The following is an 18,597-nucleotide window of genomic DNA, read 5'->3' on the forward strand; positions in this document are numbered from 1 at the left end:
GCCCACGTAGCATTTTGGAATTTCCAGGCTTCAGCAAGCCTGAGGCCCATGGCCTTCCTTCCTTGGGTCCCTGTAGTTCCAGCACCCCTCCACACTGAGAACAACACCCGCTGACTCTTTCCCGTCTGGAGCTGCTCCACCCGGAACAGCCACCTATGGATTGTGGAGAGGCCCACAGTGTGGGAAGCCTCATTGGTTTCTTGCACTTTTCAAGGAAATGGGGGGAGCAGGATGCTGTCAGGGCCCCAGGAAGGTCCTGCTGCTCATCAGAGTGTGGTAGATGGAAGGAGCCCCAGGGAGGAGTAAGAAGTTGGGGTTCTGGTCCCAGCACCACCATCACCCCACCTTTTCTCATCAGCACAAGGGGTGTCAGCCAGAAGCAATGAGGGCTGCTCCGCACAGGACAGAAGCAAGACTGGGGTCTGCGGACGGCTCTGGGGAGGCGTAGGAGACCCACAGATTTCCAGGTCCCTGGACAGCCACTTTCAAGTGACTTTTTTCTGTAGACCAAAATATGTTTAATGAAAATACCTCTGATCCAGGTGCTAAAGTAACTGGTAAGCTTAAAGTATGCTAATTGAAAGGCACCCTGTGGGACTTCCCTGGTGGCCTAGTGGTTGGGATACTGTAGTTCCCCTGTAGGGGGCTATGGGTTTGATCCCTGATGAAGGGACTAAGATCCTGCATGTTGTGTGGTATGGCCATGAAACAAAAGAAAAAGTTTTAAACAACCAAAAAGCATTTTTAAAAAGTATTCTCAGTTGTAATTTTTTTGTATTGCAATATGTAAACATTTTAGCCACAAAATTTTCACATTCTCTTTTTGCTTCCATTCAAAGTACGTTTCTTCCACAAAAATATTTATAAGACAAAGCTCTTGAAATGAGTATGATTCTTTGGAATATTTCACCAAATTTAGATGCTGCAAAATCATAAGCTTTGAAAATTTCATTCCCTTCAGGTACAGAATGTAAATTATCCAATTTAAATGAGGAGCTTCAGTCAAAGACTCCTTAGAGATATCGCAAATGCAATTTTAGAAATTCAGAATTAAATCCTGTATACCACGTGAAATTTCATTGTTTAACTTGTTCAGTTTCTCTCTTGCTTTGGCAAGAATACATTTCAATATCTTCCTGTTTGCAAATTTTGTTTTCATTTATTGCAACTGTCTAAAGTTTTCAAAAGCTGAAGTTTTGGGGCACACCATTTGTTGAAAACTTTGATTAAAGATTTCCAACAGGTTTGTGCAAAACAGAACAACAATTTTTGGTGCACATTTTTACAAAAAGAAAAGTTTAATACCAATGCCATTGCAGGACACTTAGGTTAATTCACAAAGTAGTTCTTCAAAGGTTTAAACATTTCTAAAATCTTAGTGGTATTGGGGACAGATGTGTTTTAAGAGACTGATTATGTTGGTGGACCTACAAAATAATTCTATTCAGTAGCTATTTGTACTTTCTTATACATACTGCCATCATGAAATATTTTCTTGTATTAAATCAGCTGTGTCACAAAAGTAATTTAGTTTTTTAAAAACTTAAACAAAAAACCAATTCAGCTTTTATATGAGTTGGTAGAAAACCACAGCTTGTTCGGATGCACTTGTGAATTATGTGTGTGCCACAGTGCCAGCGACATTTCTGCTTAGTTTGCTTACAACTTACTGATGGCTTCCTTGCTAAGAACATGGTTTATATTACAATGCTGTGCTCCGAAAATTTCATTCTTGTATTATTACTGCAAAAACAAAGAGTTCTATCTTCTATTGAAGTCTTAAATGGAGTTTATAACAGCCTTTGCAATAAGTCAGGTGTTTCACCTTGGACAAAATGAACTTCTAAAGCTTCACTTTGATTCCATGAACTGGATGCTGGGACTACAGACCTGAAAGCAGAACCATCCCCAGGGACAGACTTATGTGGCCCTACCTAACAAGACTTTGTAGTTACTCAGCTTCCCAACAACATGTGTTCCCCGGGATGGGGGTGCTCCTCAGAAAGGAGCTGGTGGAGAGGTTGGACAGAGGGGAGGAGAAAATGAAGGGAGGGCGGCTGTGCTCCTGGGGAGGCCTGAGGTTTAGATTCCGGAGCAGAAATCAAAACCTTTGAGGCCTGGTCCTGACCCTTGTGGGCAGCCCAAATGTGCCCAGGCATGAAAGGGACAGCAGATCAGTGCTTCTCAGTGGTTCTTGAGTTTGCCTAGGAATCTATTCATACTTTAATAACAATCTTAACCGTTCAGATATAGGCACACTGTGGCTGGTTTGCAGAGCCATCTTTTAATCTAGAGCCCAGTGCTGGCGTGTGCCCGGGTTTATGACCACATTGTCACCACACCGTGCAGTAACACTGTGATGACAGAAGAACAGAGGCAGACTTTGAAAGCAGCTCTTTTGCCCCTTAACTGTTTGTCCATTTCTGTGCCCCTCCAACCTTAAAGAACCTAATTATAGGAACGAGATGACTAGGCAATTTAACCTAACTCCCGACTTGAGCTCTCCTGAGTGCACACCATGCCTTGTGTAACCTGTTGAGTCTTTTCCTAGATTAAAAGAAGGAAGAAGGAAGAATTAAGTAGTTAAGGAATGACCAGCTCTCTACCCGCAACAGCCCCCTTAGCAATCCTGCAGGCAGATCACACAAGCAAGATAACGTCTGGAGAGAGAGGCAGCCAGCCAGCAAGCAATGGAGAAGGATGCAGAGCCCGACCTCCTGCCTCGATGGTTCGCTGAAATTCTTCCCCATTTTTCCCTTTAAAAACTGTCATGTCTGAGCAGAATCTTTGCAGTTGGTCTTGGGACATGAGTTCACCTTCTCCCCAGATAGCGGGCTTTTCTGATTAAAGCGTTTTTCGTTTCTACTGACACTTGCCTCTTGATTATTGGCTTTTGAGCAGCGAGCAGCCAACGCTGAGTTTGGTGACAACTTCAGCCTATGAGAGATGGATCTGGGCCGAGAGAGGCTGTCACTGGGTGTGTTAGCAGAGACAGCAGAGGAGTTGGGGGACAGCTGGGTCTCCAGGCACGAGCAGCTTCACAAGCACATTGCAAAGAGCCTCTTCCAGCAAAATGATTCCATCTGAATTGCTATTAAGTTGAATGCTATTGGGTATGTGATTTTGTTTGTGTTGATTTCTAAAATTGTTTTGTCTTAATAGTGTATACAACTGTGAGTAGGAAGCATTTACATCTAGTTTTGTGTACACATTTGTATACAGATATAAGCGGTACAATAAACTAAAATTAAGTTAGCCCTGGGGCACTAAGAAAAGAATGTTCCCTTTCAAAGGTGTACACACAACAAGAAACCAGTAAACTCGTTGTGTGGTGGCTGAGAGACAGAGATGGGATGGAGTCGGTTTTTCTCTGGTTGCTGTTTCGTACGTTTTCAATTCTGTGCCATATGAAAGCGCTACTCGTAAAAAACCTAATTCATTCAGAAATTTAGGAAACTTCAGTTCAAGCCATCTGACTCCCAGAAGCCTCTTGTGGGTCCTCTCAAGGCGCTGGGTTAGGTCCCCTCCCTAACAAACCCATTAGAAAAGGGGGAGAGTTTGCAGGGAGGTGGGGGAGAGGGACTGCTGGGGTCACAGGGCGGGGTGAAGGCTTGGCCCTGAGGCAGCAAGGCCCTGAGACCCACCCTCAAGGGCAGCTGAGTCGAGGCGAGATACAGTGGTGGTCCTTTAACTCTTGATTCTGTCACTTTGGCTTTGTGATTTAGGGCAATTTGCTTCAATCCCCTGTGTCATTGTCACCCATGATGAGGGTGGTGGTGGACACAGCACTAACACAATAATTTTTAAAATTAGATACAGTATATGAAAGTCTTAGAACAGTTTATCTAGCGCATTATAAGTGCTCGATAAACATCAGGTCTTAAAGTTATCACAGGTGTCTTTGGTGTGACTACCAAAGTGAGAAGTTCTGAGGAGAGATGATATTCCAGTAGGGGCTGTAGCTCAGGGCTAGAGCATTTGACTGCAGTTCAAGAGGTTGCTGGTTCAAATCTGGGTGCCCCCTTTAACTATCCCAAGCTTCCCTTTACTGGGAATTATCCCAAATTTCCCTTTGCTGGGCCTCCTGGTATTGCACCCCTTCTGTGTAACCAGCAAGAATGAGGATGTGGAAACTTTCCCTCGTTATTGCCAGGGAATTATCTAACCGCCTTACTTTTGGGGCTGCATTATAGGATTTAAACCAGCCCCCAGACCAGTTAGGAAGCTGGGTCTTAACACAGCTGGTAACCAAGGTTTCCTGCCCTCGAAAGATGCTCTCCCCCATCCCCCATCCAGCCGGGGAGGTTTTGTGCCTTTAACAACACAGAGAAGGGATGACCCTGTAGAATGCGTGTTGTCAGTACTCAGCTTTCCAATTCCAACAGTGTGGGTGCTGGGGGATTCGGGGAATAAAGATCGGCACCCACTCTGTGCCAGCAGGGGGGCGTGGCATGGGCGTGGCCGGGAGAGCCAGGGAACCTGGGAGGAGACACAGCGGGGACCAGCGTGGGATCAGAAGGTCACAATGTGGTCAAGACGACATGGAGGACCAGATGCCCACCGCACCGCCCAGCACTGTGGTACTCGGAAAGCCCTTTCAGGACTTAGGTGTGACACAGGGTGCGGGGGCGTTGGGGGAGTCCTGAGGTTGACTCATTAAATTTCTGCCACTCAGTGGGATGGGACACAAAATAGAGATCCGGTTGTTTTGTAGAGTTATCTTCTATCCCTCAATCTGTGGACTAAGATCTATCCACACTGAGCAGATCGCAGGGCTGAGAGGCTAGATGGAGGAGAGGGACGGGCACGTTCAGGAAGCGGGATGACAGAGTGCAGTGATCTAGGAAGGATGCCTGAGGACACACTGCGCTTCCCAGTTCGGTGACTGTGAGTATTCTGGCCTCTGAAGAAGGAACGGGACTTTGGAACAGGAATAACGCACGGTTTCTCCGTGGCCTGAGAAACCCTCAAGAGCATTCAGTTCCCCTTTGCTCTGATTGCAGCCTCTGGAAGCAACTTTCTGATAGCTAATTTGGTTTCCCAGGTAACCTCGAGGGCATTCTGGCTTATTATGCATCCATCTCTCAGAGCCTGATTAGGGAGGTCCTGAAAGCCGGGTCTAACCGGGTTGCATCACAAAGTCAGGGGTCTGGTGCTGCAGGGCTGGGAGCCAGGCTCCATACCTGACGGCCTCACTGAGGTGCTGCCAGGTAAGGACTCCAGTGAAGGGCAGGACCATGGGGGTTGGGAAGTGAAGGGCAGAGCGCAGGACCCCGGGGGGGCTGGTGACTGCTGATGGCGGCTGTGAGTCGCAGCACCCAGCCAGCCCCTCGGAGCCTTCCATCTTCACTCTTGGGAATCAGTCCTAGGGAAATCATCAGAGAAGTGGGCCAAGAAGTATGTTCGTGTTCATCCAGTGTTGTTTTATAATCCTGGAAAAAAATCATCCACTTGCCAACACTCTTAACTCTTTTTTTCCCAAGAAAGGCAGACTGTCACGTTCAGCGCCTCACTGGATGTGTCTGGAGGCTTGGAAGCTTGATGGGCCTACGTTCTCCTACAAATGGAGAGCTTGTTTGGAGGCTCTAGCAGGGACACAGCTACTCCCATACCCTTGACCAAAGAACCACCCTCCTCTATCGGGGAAGGGCAATCTCACTTCAGAATAATCTGAATGAAATAGTAGAAATCGTATCCAATTGTGTGGTACAACATAACCAAGAAAGACTCAGACAGAAATGCAACGATGGCTCAGTACTACAAAATGTAGGACTGTACAGCAGGGGCTGTTTGAGTTCCAGAAGAAGTAAGCCCAAGCCCCATGCCAGGCCCTGTGGCTATGCCAACTTCTGGGCTCACCCCTGCCCACTCTTCCCCTGGAAGGCTGGGGCTGCAGCTTTCTTGGCCAGGCGCCTCGCCTGGGGTAAAGCCAAGACACTGACAGCCTCCCATAGGTCCCAGGCCTTGGGCCCCTGGAAAGGAAACCAAAACAGAGAGTGGGAGATGAAGAAAAAGAAAAAAGAAATGAAGCATCTTAGATATTAAGGGGCTGGGTAGAGTTCCTCCTGTATTCAGTAATAATAATAATAATGAGGGAAGGGGGCGAGACGTGCTCTGGGAAGCGGGGTGTTTGGGTGGGCATAGGTACGCAGGCTCTGAGGAAGGGGAGCAGTTCTGGCAGGTGTGCAGGTGGGTGCCCAGAGAAGCAGCTCAGGAAGCTCCCCAGGGAGACACAGGATGGTGAGAGCACAGCTTAGGAAAGACTGCAACTATGGAAGTGTCTTGTGAAAAAGATGTAGGCAGCTGGGGGTATAGCTCAGGGGTTGAGCATCTGACTGCAGATCAAGAGGTCCCTGGTTCAAACCCAGGTGCCCCCTCTGTCATGATTGTTTTTCACTCCAGTGGAAGTTATACCTCCTTCTTCTGTGGAGGCCCAGCCTCATGGAATCTAAATTTCCAACAAGGGGTAAAGACTTCAGTATTCCTCCTGTGACATTTCTCATGAGCTACATTTTCACCTCCTCAGCCATACTCATTTCCTGGAGGGGCAGAGGAAGTCTGCCCTAAGCTTTCTCTGTGTTTCCCTTGTGCCTAATTATTACCATCCTGATTTTATTTGTTTATACCAAGCTAGCTTCAAAAAAATGGGATCTGAGGCAGCTTGCAGTAAAAGATGTAATAAAAGTCCACCAATGGAGCAAGCATTAAAAGGTCAGGGCTGGGCTTCCCTTGTAGTACAGAGGTTCAGAATCTGCCTGCCAAAGCAGGGGACATGGGTTCGAGCCCCGGCCCAGGAAGACCCCACATGCCGTGGAGCAACTAAGCCCGTGCGCCACAACTACTGAGCCTGCACTCGAGAGCCTGTGAGCCATAACTACTGAAGCCCACGTGCCTAGAGCCCGCTCGCTGCAACTGGAGAGAGCCTGCGTGCAGCAACAAAGACACAACGCAGCCAAAAATAAATTTATTTTTTAAAAAAAAAGGCAAGGGCTGACTTACATGAGGTAGTCAAAGTCATAGAGACAGGGCTTCCCTCGTGGCGTAGTGGTTGAGAGTCCGCCTGCTGATGAAGGGGACATGGGTTCGTGCCCTGGTCCGGGAAGATCCCACATGCCGCGGAGCGGCTGGGCCTGTGAGCCATGGATGCTGAGCCTGTGCGTCCGGAGCCTGTGCTCTGCGGCAGGAGAGGCCACAACAGTGAGAGGCCCCAAAACACTTATCATCTTACCCATGTTTAAGTATATGGTTCAGTGGTATTAAGCACAGTCATAATGTTGTACAACGATCCATCTCCAGAACTTTTTCATTTGCCAAACTGAAACTCTGTCCCCACTAATCAATAACTCCCCATTCCCCCCTCCGCCAGCCCCTGATACCCACCAGCCATCTTTCTGTCTCTATGATTTTTTTTTTTTTTTTTTTTTTTTTGCGGTACTTGGGCCTCTCACTGTTGTGGCCTCTCCTGTTGCGGAGCACAGGCTCCGGACACGCAGGCTCAGCGGCCATGGCTCACGGGCCCAGCCGCTCCGCGGCATGTGGGATCTTCCCGGACTGGGGCACGAACCCGGTCCCCTGCATCGGCAGGCGGACTCTCAACCACTGCGCCACCAGGGAAGCCCAGATGATAAGTCTTATGCTATGTGTATTTCACCACAATTTAAAAAATTCAAGGGAAGAATAAAGCAAGAACTGAACATTTGAGAGAGGATGTAAATTTATTATTCCCGAGAGCCCAGGTTAGGAGAAGCTACTGCTGCTGAATACAAAACGTATCTCTGAGTTTCCTGGTAATCAAACAGAAGTGAAAACACACCAATTCATCAACTGAGCAAAATATTGTATTGGCTCTGAAAAACAGCAGGCATTCATATGATAGGTCTTTATAGATGGAAGGTTGGGAAGATGATGGTTATTGCCAGGGCAGCCAAGTACAGTCACAGAGGTTGTATATTACACAACTCCACCAATCACATTGTCCCTGGAGTTATGTAACATACAGACCCTAGATATTGTCCATATTTTATCCCCTTTACAAAAATAAGCATAAACTGTGCTCCACACACATATGTGTATAAATACATGTGTGTGTGTGTAGGGGGCAGAGCTCACTAGTTAACTACCCAAAATACATTCTTCCCTCTTGCTTAGTAATAGAACCCTGATTTTATACTGAGCATTTATGTTCCCAACTAAAAGACCACATTTCCTGACTTCTCGTTGGCTAGGGGAGGTAAATGAGTGATAAGAAGCAGTCATCAGACAAAAGTTCTGGGAAAACTTAAAAGAAGGACAAACATGACATATTCCCTTTTTGACCTAATTCATGCTTCCTACTTGGAGCATAGATGTGATGGCTGGAGTGCCAGCTGCCAACTTGGACCATGAGTCAACCTTGAGAATGGGACCCACATTTAAGGGAAGGCTGATCAGAGAGAGAAAAAGAGCCTGTGTCCCTAAAGACACCCTGGAGTGCCCATGCCAGCCCTGGTCTGCTCACCTCCACATACTCTTTTTCAAAAGAAAGATAGACATTTCTAGCGTGTTTATACCTAGAGAAGACACAAATCCAGATGATTCTGAGACTCATGCCCTTTCCCCATCAACAACTTTTCAAGCACCTAGCTCAGTAGATCTTAGTTACTCATTTAAAAAAGGCTCCTCTAACAAGGCCATTTCCTACACCAGGAACCTCCCATTGTTACAGTCAATGGGAGGCCCTCTCAGCTCCCCTGTAACAAGGTAAAGCAGTGCAGGAGAAAAGTCTACAGATGCAAGTTCCATGGTGCGCCCAGCTCTGCCTGGTTCAAGCCCACCTTTCTGCAGGTTAAAGAGAGCCCAGGGGACCGTGTGCATTTGGATTCTTCCTTGCCTGAAGTTCCCCCAAGAACCTCCTTTCTTTCACATCAGAAATGCATGGTACAAGACAACATATAGACTGGGAGAAAATATTTGCAAGCGATGCAACCAACAAGGGCTTAATTCCCAAAATATACAAACAGCTCATACAATTCAATTTAAAAAAAAAACAGTCCAATCGAAAAATGAGCAGAAGATCTAAATAGACATTTCTCCAAAGAAAATATACAGATGGCCAATAGGCACACAGAAAGATGCTCACCCTTGCCAATTATTAGAGAAATGCAAATCAACACTGCAATGAGGTACCACCTCACACCATCATTAAAAAGTCTACAAATAATGAATGCTGAGAGGGTGTGGGGAAAAGGGAACCCTCTACACTGTTGGTGGGAATGTAAATTGGTGCAGCCACTATGGAGAACAGTATGGCCCTTTCTCAAAAAATTAAAAATAAAGTTGCCATTTGATCCAGCAATCCCACTCCTGGGCATATACCCAGACAAAACTATAATTCGAAAAGATACATGCACCCCTATGTTCATAGCAGCACTGTTCACAATAACCAAGACATGGAAACAACTTAAATGTCCATCGACAGGTGAATGGATAAAGAAGATGTGGTGTATATATATATATATATAATGGAATATTACTCAGTCATTAAAAAGAATGAAATAATGCCATTTGCAGCAACGTGGATGGACCTAGAGATTATCATACTAAGCAAAGTAAGTCAGAAAGAGAAAGACAAATACCGTATGATATCACTTATATGTGGAATCTAAAATATGACACAAATGAACATATCTATGAAATAGGACAGACTCACAGACATCGAGAACAGACTTGTGGTTGCCCGGGGGTGGGGGGAGGGAGGTAGGGAATGATTGAGAGTTTGGGATTAGCAGATGCAAACTATTACATACAGGATGGATAAACAACGAGATCTTACTGCATAGCACAAGGAACTATATTCAATATCCTCTGATAAACCATAATGGAAAAGAATATATATATGTATAACTGAGTCACTTTTCTGTACAGCAGAAATTAACACAACATTGCAAATCAACTATGCTTCAATAAAATTTAAAAAAAATTTTAAAAAAAGAAATGCATGGTACTATGGTGAATGAGTCTGTCCTGAGGAGCACAATAGCCACTCTCATTTCGAATTGGTTACCAGCAGCTGAATGCCGTTCCTAACTGGTGGAGTATGATTCTTCTAGCAGCTGGAGAAGGCAGTTCTACAGAGGTCTTGCGTAACTAACTTAGCAGAGTGATAAAGTCATCCCTAGATTTCAGAGGAATTTGTGGTCTGCTCAAAGTGTGGTCCAGGAACCAGCCCAAGACCTCTTTGTCGATGGTTAGAAATTCTACAATCTGACACTGGCCAGATCTGGCTGTAGTGGGTCTCAAAGTCCGCAAGTCTGAGGTACTAGTATTGAGCTGTGACAGCTTTTTAAGAAACTAAAAATAAAGCTAGTCTTTGACCAAAGATAGTTGGAAACTCACTGCTTGAATTCATGCCCTTGGAGGTATGTTTCTCAGCATCCTTGGGCTGGAACAGTAAAGAACTTTAGGATTTAATCTGCTGTGGCCATCAGGGCCCTTGGGTGCCTGCCACAGAAGGTAGACTAAGCTGTAAACATTTATTAAAAATATATATCTCAAAAAATATATATATATATATCTCACTAGGTAGGAGTGGTGGAAAAAGAGTCTGCAGACCAGCCTTCCAGGAACAATGACCCAAGCTAAGCTGCAGAACTGGTCTGATGAAAAACCACCACCACTGCATTGGTGCCGCCCAGCTGGAGGTGCCAGTTTCCTTCCCAGAAACCAGCACGTGCACTACATCTGTACCAAACAAGCCCTGAACACTGGACAATGACACCATCCTTGCAAGCAAAACAGACTCTACACCTCCCTCTTCTCTCTTCAAACCTTACACGAGTACCTCTCATTATTGGAGCCTGGACCTATTCCAGAAACTCAAAGGAGCCTGGAGAACAGAGTTTTCTAGCTTCTCTTTTGAGGGTTTTGCAAGGAAAGAAATTCCCCATACACAACAAGGGCATTTGAAATGCTCTGCACAGTCAGAAAACATGAACGTATCCTTTGCAATCACAGCAGATTTTTGAATACTTAGTACCAAAAGTAAGAATGCAAGTAATTTCATTATTAATTTTGTGTGTTAATTACATGTTGCAGTGATAATATTTTAGATATTTTGGGTTAAATAAATAGATCTTTAAAATTAACTTTAATAATTACTTTTGCTTTTTAATGTGGCTACTAGAAAATATATAATTACATTTGGGGCTTGCATTATATTTATATTGGACAGTGTTGCTCTGGATGAAGCATGACCTCAGAATATAAGACCTAAATAATGTTACCAATGTGGAAAGGGTGGATATATAATAAATGGTGCTGGGATAATTGGCTCCTAAAAAAATCACATAAGATCCCTACTTCACTCCATTACAAACAAATTCCAGATGGATTAAAGACCTAAATATAAACTCAAACTTTTGGAAGAATATACAAAATAAAATTGTCTTAGTCCATTGGGGTGCTATAACCAAATACCATAGACCCAGAAATTAGCACCCAGGGCACTAATCCCATTCATGAGGGCTCCACCCTCATGACCTGACCACCCCCCAAAGGCCCCACCTCCAAATATCATGACATTAGGGATTAGGTTTCAATGTATGAATTTGGGTGGGGACACAAACATTGTTTATAAAATATGTATAACTCAGGGAAGGCTTTCTTAAACACAACCCCAAAAATCACAAACTATAAAAGATAAATCTGATTGTATCAAAATTTAAAGTTTTATATGACAAAAATTCCTTAGCAAGAGACCATGAATTTTGCAACACATATGCAACACATAGATTTGCAACACATAGATTTGCACCAGAATATAAGCAAGATGAAAAGTTTCTGGAGATTTGTTGCAAAACATCGTGAATATACTTAACACTATTGAACTGTCCACTTAAAAATGGCTAAGATGGTAAATTTATGTTATGTGTTTTTTACCACAATTAAAAATTTTTTTACCACAATTTTAAAAATATAAGGGGACTTCCCTGGTGGCACAGTGGTTAAGAATCTGCCTGCTAATGCAGGGGACACGGGTTCAAGTCCTGGTCCAAGAAGATTCCACATGCCATGGAGCAACTAAGCCCGTGTGCCACAACTACTGAAGCCCGCGCGCCTAGAGCCGGTGCTCCGCAACAAGAGAAGCCACCGCAATGAGAAGCCCTCACGCGGCGATGAAGGCCACAACTAGAGAAAGCCTGTGCGCGGCAACGAAGACCCAACGCAGCCAAAAATAAATAAGTAATTTTTTTAAATAAAAATATAAGAATTCCTATAGAGCAATCGAAAAAAAAAAAAAAAAGTTAACCCAACAGAAAAAATGGACAAGGACAGAATAAGCAATTTACAGAAGAGGTTCTTTTTATGACAAATAAACATATGAAAAGATGCTCAGCTTTGCTAGAAATCAAATAAATGAAAATTAATTAAAATAATAGAGGCACCATTTTCACCCCCCTGTCAAAAGTCAAGTGGAGATTTAACTAGATCGAAAGTCGGTGAGGGAGAAAATATTATTTTCATTTGCTAACAATGAGAGTATAATTGGTACACTCACTGTGGAGAAAATCTTGGCAATCAACATAGTAAAATAAATATTAAAATTATTTAAAACTGTAATTTTAAAATTAAAAGTGTGCATACAATCCAGATATTTCATTTCTGGGTATATCCCCTTGAGAAATCCTAGCATAAATGCATCAGGAGATGTTCATCGCAGCACTACTGTTAATTTGCAAAAAACAGGAAACATTCTTAATATGTCCATTAATAGTGGAATAGATAAATAAAACTTCCTGGAGTCTTATAATGTATAAAATAAAGCAATTAAAAGGAAGTTTTAACTGAGTGTCCACCATAAAATAGGTATCAGGTACCAAAGGCAGGAGTGAAATTTGAAAGTCAGGTCTGATAACCAGATGAGTCACCCACCTCGAGGGTGTAAGAGGGTCAGGTTGTTGGAGATCAGAGTATGGGTAAGGAATACTTTTCTGGAGAGAATGTGTTGTGAGTATCACTCTTAAGTCTAGCAAAGGGGTTTCACGGAGTCCACCGAAGGCCTTGGTCCACGTGCCCTGGAGTTGGGGTTTGCAATGAGGTGTGTCCAGCACAGAACTCTGCAGGTGGAGAGGAGCCGGCCGCTCTTTGGAATTGGCCTGTGCTACCAGCATGGGTGGGAACAAAGGGCACATGAGTATTTCCCGCAGGCCACACAGCCATTTTGGAGCAAATCAAACTCTGCTCAAGAGATGGGTCGTGAACCCCAACAGAGAGAGTCTGTGTGACACAGATCCCGGAAAGCCAGGAGAAAAATGCTTTGCCAGGTCATGGGAGCAGTCGAATGTTCCCGGTGGAGACCTCACAGGAAACCCGAGGAAATGCCTGAGGAGTAATTTCCAACACTCTCCAGGCCCAGGGAAAGCAAACCTACCTCACGACAGTACTGATCAAGGAGGAGCTTTCTTATTCTCCTCGTCCTCTCCTCCCTCCCTTCCTCCTTCCCACCCTAAGTGCTGGGAACCAGTGCCCATGGAGGAGAGAAAGGAAGGACCATGTCCCAACTCTCCAACTTCGAGGGGTGGAGAGAAGTTGAAGTTGATTTCACAGGACTTCCCTGGTGGTCCAGTGGTTAGGGCTCTGCACTTTCACTGCTGAAGGCCTAGGTCCGATCTCTGGTCGGGGAACTAAGGTCCGGTGTGTGTGTCCTCCCCCCAAAAAAAAGTGAAGTCAATTTCAGAGTATTGATTATTACATGAGACTGGACATTTTAATTACGAATTCAGACTGTTACCTAAGTGTTATTATTAAAATCACTTGGGCAAGAGAAATACCTCACTGAGAAAATTTAAATGGACAGTGAAAGGCAAAAATGAAGTTGCTTTTATTATTATCTCTTGGGTCCCACAAGTTCAATGTACCATATACAAGAGCAACATAGATAACTCTTAAAAATATGATGTCATGTGCAAAAGAATTTAAGATGCAAAACTATATATTTGCATTATGCCCTTTGGGTTTTTAAAAGATACACAGAACAATACTAAATACTGTTACTGAATGTGAAAGTATTAAAAATGGGACTTGTATCTAAAATACATAAAGTTGTCAAAATTCAACCAAAAAAACCAATTAGAAAATGGGCACAAAATACGAACAGACATTTCACAGAAAAGGATATACAGATGGTAAATAAGCACTTGAAAAGGTATCAACATCTTTAACCATTAGGGAAATGCACATGAAAACCACAATGGAATATCACTACATACCTATCAGCACGACTGAAATGAAAAAGGTGATAACACCAGATGCTGGTGAGGATACAGGAAAAATGGATCACTTGTATATTGCAGCTAGGAATGTAAAATGGTACAACCACTCTGCAAAACAGTTTGGTAGGATCTTATAAAACTAATTATACGCATATATATGTGGTGGTTAATTTTGTGTGTCAACTCGACTGGGCCATGGGGTGCCCAGATACTTGGTCAAACAATACTCTGGGTAGGTCTGTGAGGGTGCTTTGGGATGAGATTGACACCGGGGGAAGCCAGTTGCCATGTCATAAGGATACATCAAGCAGGGGATAGAGGCCTCCTGCCAACGTCTGTGTGAGTGAGGCAGCTTGGAGTGGCTCCTCCCACCCCAGTGAAACCTTCAGATGATGCAGCCCCCGCTGACATCTTATCCACAACCTCATGAGAGATCCTGAACCAGAGCCACCCAGCTAAGCCACCCCCAGATTCCAGAATCTCTGGAACTGCACGATATGATAAAGACTTACTGTTCTAAGCTGCTGAGTTTGGGGGTATGTTGTTATGCACCAACATCTAACTAATGCCGAGTCCTTCTGCCATCAACCCGACACCTGCCCTAGAATCAACCAAGCCTCTGGAACACTTTGGGGAATGACACAAAAGACAGTGATTGGGCGATGAGAGAGAAATCCAAAGAAACAAAAAATTTAGAAAATTGATGTCATCGCAGATGGCAGGGGATGGCTAAAGGAAAGACAGGAAGAAGTGAGCAGTGTGGGGAAGGATACACATGAGGCAGAAGGCTAAAGTAACAATGTGAAAGTTCAAGTGCCTTAAACAGATGGGGAATTTGGAGGTGAGCTGGGAGAGATGCTTATCTCCGTCCCACTTTATAGGTTATTTGAAAGTGGGCTCAACTGAAAAGCTGCCGATGAGTCTCTGATCTTCATCTTCTGCCTGTATATCAGGCCAGGTACAGACTTTGTTGTCCCAAACAGAACCTTCAGTTACCTTCCAAGCTGGTGCCAAGAAATGATGGTGTTTTTTGGAAAAGGAGGATAGTTATGGCATAAAGGGGTCCAGGTACAATTGAGTGGGACTAACAGCTCTCTGCTGGCCAGGCTGTGTGTGAGTAGAAGTGTAAAGTTTGTTAATTACAGGATCTCTCTGCCAGCTAGGGGTATAGCTTAGTGGTAGAGCATCTGACTGTAGCTCAAGAGGTCCCTGCTTCAAGTCCGGATTCCCCCTTTGAAAGTTCCCTTTTCCTCCTTGAGCTGAATTGACAATATTGTGTCCCATAGAGACCACTCTCAAAACGAGAACCTGGCTGGAGCTTACAGTACCTTAGATGGCCACCCCTTATGATTCAGGGTCCTGTCAGACACTCGGCCCTGTCTTGAAGATGAAGAACTAGACCAAGTGCATCCCCCGTACCCTCTTTGAGGGTCTGTTTCATGGGATCCCAATGGTACCAATTTCTGTATTATTCAGGGTCCAGTCTGGAGACAAAAATTGCACTGGTCATTTTAACAGAAAGCACTTAATATAAAGAATTGTTAATCTGTGTGTCAGTTTCTCAGGGCTGCTGTGATAAAGTGCCACAAAATAGATGGCTTAAAGCAACAGGCATTTATTGTCTCACAGTTCTGGAGGCTAGAAGTCTGAAATCCAGGTATGGGCAGGGCAGGCTCCCTCTGAAGGCTCTTGGGGAGGGTCCTTCCTGGCCCCTCCCTAGCTTCTGGGGGTTGCTGGCAACCCTCAGCCTCCCTTGGCTTGTAATGCATCACTCCAATCTCTGCCTCCAAGTTCACACGGCTGCATTCTCCCTGTGTGTCTCTCCTCTTCTTATAAGGACTCCATCATATTGGATTAAGGGTCCACCTGACTCCATTGTGATCTCATCTTAACTAATTACATCTTTCATGCCCCTCTCCAAGGAAGGTCACATTCTGAGGTACTGGGGGCCAGGATTCAACACATCTTTTTTGGGGGGTGGGGACACAATTTAACCCACAACAATTGGAAATCACAGGACTGAAAGGGTGAAAGGGAAGATTAAGTATCATGGAGGGAGTACCTGCAAGAAACCACTCTGACTCCCGGTCTGTGGACACAACTGGAGGAGGATGAACTTACTCAATCTTACAAACTTGGGGAGGGTCTCTGTGGATCCGGGACCCCAACCCCTAAGGCGGGACCCCAACCCCTAAGGTGGTGCTAGTGTCCCTGAGGTGACATGACAAAGCTGGCCCTATGAGCACTAAACTGCAGGCGGCAATCCCCTGGGATGGACTGTCATGGCCGGGGACACGGACAGGAACCCAGTAGGCAGGAAGGACAGAGCCCTGCTGGCAGGACCAACCAGGAATCCACCTGGCAAAGGACAAGAGAGGTTTACAGAGTCCCAGACCCAGCAGCACAGAGCAGAGCACAGAAAGGTGAACTGGGAGCTTAGAGACAATCATTTCTTCAGACGTTTCATCTCACCCAACAGTGAAAGGGTTGACTACATGGAGATCTGGGGCAACGGGAGAGAGGCCAGCCTGCATCCTAGGGTGTGGCATTGTATGCTCTGACCCATATCCAGTCCATGTGTGTCCTGTCTTCGAGGTGTTGCATGCTTGGCCAGGCCAGTGGGGACTTTGAGTCTCAGGTGCTCAGCACAAAAACCACCATGGAGATGTCACTATAGACCCTTCCAGCTTTCGGGGAATGCTCCCCAGGTTATACCTCCTCCAGCACTGACAGTAGAGGCTGTGAGCTGTGGGAGAAAAGAGCCCGTTGCTTCTACTAAGGCAGGGGGATGAGTTAGCAGTAAAGCAGGTCTGGCAACTCAGCCAACCCATTCTGAAGGGGCAACTGGGGCAGCACATGGAATGGTGTTAATTGGACCTTGCTGACATGGCAGGGGGTATAGCTCAGGGGTAGAGCATTTGACTGCAGATCAAGAGGTCCCCAGTTCAAATCTGGGTGCCCCCTACCCTTTTAGTCACTAAAGGTGGTAAGGGAGTTCCAATTTCCTCTCTGCTTGCTGAATCTGGCTTTGCAGCAGGTAAAGAGTCAGAGAAGACCCTTCAGACCCAAGCAAGGCAGCTCTGCTCAGATGATGTGTTTGTCCCACTCCTCTGATCTTCCCACTCTCCCCTCCCCTGGTCTACCATGCAATCCTGCTTGTACGTTGATCTCCTGGCTGAGGATGAGGACTTTGTCCTTCGAAGGCAGCCAGAGAGAAATCTGAGATCACCTACAGAGGAAGAATAGTTGAACTGCTGGCTGACTTCTCAACAGTTGCAAAGGAAGCCAGAAGCTAGCGCAGTAACACAAGCAATATGTTGAGAGGAGATATCAGCCAACTCAGAATTCTACTCCCAGCCAAACCATTCTTCGAGAACAGACACAAGCTGTCGGAGAGTTTATGGCCAACAGATGCTCACTAAAGAAAAATCTAAAATATATACTTTAGAGAAAAGTAAAATGATTCCATATAGGAGGTCTGAGATGCAAGAAGGAATGTTGAACAAAGAAATTGGTAGATATGCAAGTAGATCTAAAAGTCGTCCATATAACACAGTGTTAATGTCTAATTTATAAGGGTTTTTTTTTTTTTAAAGATAGAACTAAAATACTAGCTAACAATAATATTTTAGGAAAGGGCTCATAAGAATTAAAATGTCTTTATGTAGTTAGGAAAGAAGAAGAAGATATTGATTAACTTTAGAGTTTTAAAATTTGCATGCAGAAATTTCTAGTGTATCATTTTAGAAGTTGTAGTTTTGCTGAGAAAAAGGAGGTACGGGAATGAAGGGTATATGCTGATAGTCTTGCTAAACACTCATTAATTCTAATAATTTATTTGTTGATTCTTTTAGATTTCCTACATAGATGACCATGTCATCTAAGAAATTTTTATTTCTTCTTTCCAATCCTTATTTTATCTCTTTTTCTTACCTTATCATAATGGCTAGAACCACCAGGATCATGTTGAAAAAAGGTGTTGATGGTAGATATCTTGTTTTATTCTGATTTCAAATGAAAAGCTTTCAACATTTCACCATTAAGAACATGCTGTGTGGACTTCCCTGGTGGCGCAGTGGTTAAGAATCCGCCTGTCAACGCTAGGGGACACGGGTTCGAGCCCTGGTCCAGGAAGATCCCACATGCTGCAAAGAAACTAAGCCTGTGCATGACAACTGAGCCTGCGCTCCAGAGCTCGTGGGCCACAACTACTGAGCCCGTGTGCTATAACTACTGAAGCGCACGTGCCTAGAACCTGTGCTCCACAAGAGAAGCCACCGCAGTGAGAAGCCCACACACTGCAACAAAGAGTAGCCCCTGCTGGCTGCAACTAGAGAAAGCCCACGCA

General features: G+C 44.7%; 2 non-coding genes across 2 annotated transcripts; both read left to right on the forward strand.

The window, feature by feature from the left end:
• The first annotated feature begins 6,305 nt into the window (after positions 1-6,305).
• Positions 6,306-6,377, forward strand: TRNAC-GCA (transfer RNA cysteine (anticodon GCA)). The gene has a single exon. It is a non-coding gene; the product is annotated as a tRNA-Cys (tRNA).
• Positions 6,378-17,141: 10,764 nt separating this feature from the next.
• TRNAC-GCA (transfer RNA cysteine (anticodon GCA)) lies at positions 17,142-17,213 on the forward strand. Its single transcript has one exon. It is a non-coding gene; the product is annotated as a tRNA-Cys (tRNA).
• The last annotated feature ends 1,384 nt before the right edge of the window (positions 17,214-18,597 follow it).

The sequence above is a fragment of the Globicephala melas genome, chromosome 9, assembly GCF_963455315.2.
Source record: "Globicephala melas chromosome 9, mGloMel1.2, whole genome shotgun sequence".
Lineage (NCBI taxonomy): Eukaryota > Metazoa > Chordata > Mammalia > Artiodactyla > Delphinidae > Globicephala > Globicephala melas.